Below are 6,000 nucleotides of genomic sequence, written 5' to 3'. Positions count from 1 at the left end.
CATAAACAGTTAATGAAAATGTAGGGTCCTCCCGAAGAAAAATCAGAATTCAAGCGTGGGAGAAGCTGTCAGCTTCACGGCCCAAGAGCCCTATAATATTAACCTCTATGCAAGTTTAAATTGTACCTCTGGTACTGAGATTATGGAAATACGTCCCACAGCATGAGCATCAGAGAGAGTTTGAGTATTTCTGCATTCCGAACACTCTCAAATAGGTTAATATATAATGAACAGAAAAATTTAGTCTTGCAAAAAATATTAAGTTCCATATAATATTTGGGTGGTCCAAATTTGGGAATATATACTATAGATGACCAGGTTATCAATAAATCCACCATAAGAAGTTTGAAAAGTCAAGTCAGATAAAAATACTGACCAAATAACCTGGGCTTATTCAAAACAGTAAGTTAAAGTCATCTCCAGTAAGGGACGTTTTATAAGAGACTTCGATTTGTAGAATTCTATTTGTAGAATTCCTTCCGTTCTGGAGGGAAAGGAGAAGAGAAGACCTCTCAGTGAAAGTAGATTGAAAACTATGATCTCTGTTCAATGAAAGAAAGTTCCCGCTGCCTATTTAAGACTTAAAAACATGAAATTTTATTCATAGAAAACCCTCCCATTCCCAGTGCTCTTAAATTAAACTTTAAACTTTATGAACTTCTGATGAAGTCATATTCAAATATTCAAGTATAAGATTATGCATGCATATGATCTATATAAGTAACTACATGACCTTAAAATCAAAGTCAATTTTAGTGAGTCAGAATAAATCAGATTATCACTGGAATATATCCTGCATTTTGCTCTCTCTCTCTCTCACTCACACATACATTGTGCTCATATAGATCACGTAAGCATAATGATTAACATATATGAACTTAAGCACTTAATTTGAATATAAACTTTCTCAAGAAAATGGCAACGTAAGCTCAGATTTACCCAAGCATGGTACTATCTTTCCTTACAATTTGTTGTTGTTGTTGTTATTCCTCTATTATGTGAAGACTCTATGCAGAGTTAAAACAATACAATCTGGCCCCTGATCGTTCCAGGAGTATTTGAGTGTGTTGTACAGGAGCAGCAGCTCTCCAGGGGACAGAAGTGGTTTCATTAGTGATGTTGAAGAGAAGGAGGAGAAAACATGCGAAAAATCACTGGTGGAAACCAAGTATCAGGCTTCCAGTCTTCGAATAGTGGAGGCAACACACAAGCACGGCCCCTCTCCTTCCAAAACATTGCAAATACCATGACTGAGCGCAAAGTCAAGCCCAACAGTCGTGTTCTTTCTCAAAGAGGCATCCACCCAAACAACAGAGAAAACTAGACGGAAACAACACTGGACTGTAGCAAGTGCTCAGGAGCTAAGGGGCTGGAAGCTGGCGTAGACTCCCAGAAACACCTGAAAAGGGCACGAGGGAGCTGGGGGGTGGCTGTGGGCTGCAGCCCAGAGGACCCCCCTACTCTCCACGTGGAGGGGACGGATTTCAGGCTCCCTTTCCTCCACAGACCACCACTGACAAATGCCAATCCCTAAAACTAGAGGCTTATTTTCTGGAAAAGCTCAACTTGGAGGATAGGAACAAGCTATAGCAGAGGCCTGGGGTGAGAAAAGAGGTTGCAAGCAGGAAAATTAATTCCATAATTGAACTGTGGAGACTTCAAAACCTTTCCCTGACAAGCTCCCAAGCTAGCTGAGGGTTTCTATGCCCCACCGACAGGCTATTTTTGGATTGTTCTCTGGGGAAAACCACCGGCCATACCCTGCTGCTCCCCACACCTTCCACACACAACCCACCAGCTGCTTCCTAGCCCAGCACCTCAGATGCCAGCCAGTTCCTCTGCAATCTTCATCTTTGCACACAAGCTTTCAATATGCATTGTAGGGATTACTCTGAAATCCCAACAGAGAAAGCAATACACCAAAAACAAAGGGGGAGCAATAAATGGAAGTTTTAAACCCCCATTAAATGTGTTTATTGGTTCCTTCAGAAATTCTGGATAGCAGTTGTTAATGGACACAACAAGGCTGCCTCGCAAATGTGTCAGTGTCTGTTCTCTGAGAATCAGAAGTTGGGAGGGGGTGGGGGTGGAATTTTCTGGGGAAAGCCCATGATGGTGAAAGCGAGGGAGTCAGACAGGTGGCCAGCGTTCAGAGGACAGTGCGGGACATCTTGGAGAAGGAGGAGAAGGACTGGGTGAGAGAAGCCTGAAATGGGAAATTCCTGATTCCCTCAGCAGGAGAGGCCAGTACAACCGTGAACGTTAGAGGATCCCCACATCAAATGAAAAAGTTGGGGCTCCAGCTCACTCCCTCCACACTGAATGGGAAGGTTCTGGTTCTAGGGCCTTCACGATGCCCACTCATTGGCTGGGACAGCTTGGGGAGAGTGTGGCCTGCGTAAAGAATGCACAGTCCCACAGAGAGGTAGCAGGACACCTCAAGAAGACAGATGTGTGCCCAAGAGCAGACACTGGTGGCTCATGAAGATGTGGGTATATTGCGAGAGCAGGTAGCTCGTCCTTTAAGGGCCCTTTTCTTGTTCACTGCCCGCTTTCACTTCGCCTCCACTCAGACTCACAGAGGTTCCGATGGCCAGTTTACGAAGGAGACAAAAACCAGAGCCTGGATTGCCCATGATACTCCGTAGTCTGTTATGCTGCTGCAGAGCTGTGGTCCCACAGAGGGATGGCACCGAGAAACATCACTGAAAAGAAATCCCCCAGGGAACACTTTCAGTAGCCCATCGGGTTTCTGATTTGCCTGGACTGAAAACCCGCCAGGTGTGGATCTGTGTGGAGTCATAGTGAACAACTAACATTCTGGTCCCATGAGCAGGAACTTGGAATAAAAGATGGAAATACAGATGACCAGCACTTCCCAGGAAAAGACCTGTAGATGGACCCTCAGGATGTGTATGATGTATGAAGGCCTTGTGTGCACACTCACCCAAGTGCACCCACTAATGAGGAGACCCTCAGAAATCAGGTGGACAAAAAGATGTTCTGTGCATGCCACACATTTCCTCATTCCCCGTGGAGTTTGCAGACGCACATGTAGAAAGTGGCCCGGGTGGCAGGAATGGGAGCTGAGCAGAACTTTGACAACCTGGACTTCCCCTCGCCAAGGCTTATCTGGTAGAGACTCAGCGGGTTGCCCAGCCTGCCCATAGCGGGGGCTGCCCAAGTTCCCAGCCAGGCATCATCCCCAGGAGAAGCAGCCAGCCATCTTGGGGCAGCTTGGTTATCCTGAAGCCTTCCTTCAGGTTTTGTCCTTATCAGAGTAGACACTTAATCTACCTATGAACGTGCCTTCCTCACCCACAGTGCTTCTGCCAGAACCACCATCCCAGGCTTGCTGGAGGCCCTTCTCACTGCCATCGTATTCCACAATACACAGCATCTACCAAGAAACCCCTTTTATTTTCAGGAGGAAAATTGTTGCAATGGGCTCCCCCACCGCCCCACACAGTTCAGTACTTTTGCCACATCCAGAAGCTGTTTGTCTTGTAGAAGTTTGGAATGGCCAGTTGAAGAATCATTGCACCAACTGGAAACATGCCGTGCAAGTTTAGAAAATCACACTCAAAGATGTGATCAGTGCTTTCACCCAGCAACCCACGTATAGGCCATGTTAGTGTCCCATTGCTGCACAGCAAATTGCTACAGACGGAGCAGCTTCAAATGATAAGCATTTCTTATATCAAAGTTTCCGTGGGCCAGTTTAGCTGGATCCTCCAGGGTCCAGGGTTTCACAGGGTCAGGGTCTCAGGGTCTGACAGGGCCACAATCCAAGTGCAAACTGGGATTGGGCTCTCTCTAAAACTCACAGCTCCTTGCTCTTCCAAGTTCATGATATTTATTGGCAGAATTTATTTCCTTGCATTTGTAATACTCAATGGTGATTTGCTTCTTCAAGGCCAACAGGGAACAGCAGCTCTGCCTCCCAAGCTCGTCAAGGGACTCACCTGATAAGGCCTACCCACCAATAGGCTTTCCGTTAACTCAAAATCTATTGGTTCAGGTCTATGATTACTTCAGAAAAAAAATCCCTTCGCCTTTGCCATATAATGTAACCTCACATGTGTGTAATATCCTTCATGTGCACAGGTCCACCCACATTGAAGAGAAAGGGCTCTTACCAGGGGCACCACATTACATTTCTGACTACCACAGGTGCCATCCACAGGGCCAGGATGAAGGACCTTGTGGGTTTAGAAGTTTTACTCCCCTGGGAAGCATGTAGCACCAGCTGGACTGCATCAGAAGGGTTTCTGCTCAGGGGCAGAAATGTGGTTCCTACAGCAGCCATGGGGGAACCAGCTCTCCAGGTTACGGGCAATAACTTCATACACACCTCTGCTCTGCAGACCTTCTAAACTTTTAGTAATTGATTTCCTACATTAAATCTCCTTCCATTTGTTATATCTAACATGGCTTCTGTTTCTCTATTTGGACATCGACTGAAAAAAACCATAATTTGTCCATAATGTAGGCTCAAAAAATGTTAGCCTCTTCCTGCTCAAGAGATTGGGATTTACTGTCTTTTTTAGGCAATACATTTCTTTTTTTTTTTTTTTGGCTGGATACAGTATACTTTATTGATGGTACATGACAAGGTAGGGCTCCCCAAGCCCCTCCCCTTCTTCAGGGGGTCTGGGATGGAAATAGTGGAGGTTGGGAGATTCTCAGTGTTTTGGGGGATAAGTTGGGGCAGGGATTCCCCAGCAGCTGAGGGCCTCTCTCTTCCTCTTGCTCTGGCTGGGGCTGGTGGTTCAGGGGGCTCTTATTCCTTGGAGGCCATGTGGACCATAAGGTCCACCACCCGGTTGTTGTAGCCAAATTCATTGTCATACCAGGAAATGAGCTTGACAAAGTGGTCATTGAGAGCAATGTCAACCCCAGCATCGAAGGTAGAGGAGTAGGTGTCACTGTTGAAGTCACAGGAGACAACCTGGCCCTCAGTATACCCCAGGATGCCCTTAAGGGGGCCCTCTGATGCCTGCTTCACCACCTTCTTGATGTCATTATATTTGGCAGGTTTCTCCAGGCGGCAGGTCAGATCCACAACAGACACGTTGGGGGTGGGGACACGGAAGGCTATGCCAGTAAGCTTCCCATGCAGCTCAGGGATGACCTTGCCTACAGCCTTGGCCGCACCAGTGGAAGCAGGGATGATGTTCTGGGCAGCCCCTCGGCTGTCATGCTACAGCTTCCCAGAGGGGCCGTCCACAGTCTTCTGGGTGGCAGTGATGGCATGGACGGTGGTCATGAGTCCCTCCACAATGCCAAAGTTGTCATGGATGACCTTGGCCAGAGGAGCCAAGCAGTTGGTGGTACAGGAGGCCTTGCTGACAATCTTGAAGGAGTTGTCATACTTCTCATGGTTCACACCCATCAGAACGTGGGGGCATCAGCAGAAGGAGCAGAGATGATGACCCTCTTGGTCCCGCCCTTCAAGTGAGCCCCAGCCTTCTCCATGGTGGTGAAGACCCCAGTGGACTCCACAACATACTCAGCACCAGCATCGCCCCATTTGATGTTAGCGGGATCTCGCTCCTGGAAGATGGGGATGGACTTCCCATTGATAACAAGCTTCCCATTCTCAGCCTTGACTGTGCCGTGGAATTTACTGTGGGTAGGATCATACTGGAACATGTAGACCATGTAGTTGAGATCAATGAAAGGGTCATTGATGGCGACAATATCTACTTTACCAGAGTTAAAAGCAGCCCTGGTGACCAGGCACCCAATACAGCCAAATCCATTCACTCCAACCTTCACCATCGTGTCTTGGGCATGTGGCTGGCACTGCACCCGAAGATGGGCTGTCTGTCGAACGGGGAAGAGCAGAGAACGGCAATACATTTCTTGATGTTGTATACACATAATCCCATGTGGTTATGTAATGACCATTAGTGCAGAAGAAGACAGAATTCCACTAAAAATGGAGTAGGTTCTTCAATCCTTCAGAATTACACCAAACACTTGTCCCAGCATAGA

General features: G+C 47.0%; 1 pseudogene; it reads right to left on the bottom strand.

Moving 5' to 3' along the window:
• Positions 1–4,584: 4,584 nt before the first annotated feature.
• Positions 4,585–5,799, bottom strand: LOC131833382 (glyceraldehyde-3-phosphate dehydrogenase-like; annotated as a pseudogene).
• Positions 5,800–6,000: the final 201 nt, after the last annotated feature.

This window comes from Mustela lutreola, chromosome 6, assembly GCF_030435805.1.
Source record: "Mustela lutreola isolate mMusLut2 chromosome 6, mMusLut2.pri, whole genome shotgun sequence".
In the NCBI taxonomy this organism is placed as follows: Eukaryota; Metazoa; Chordata; class Mammalia; order Carnivora; family Mustelidae; genus Mustela; species Mustela lutreola.
The sequence above is the reverse complement of the archived record's forward strand: the minus strand, read 5'-3'. Positions and strand labels throughout refer to the sequence as shown.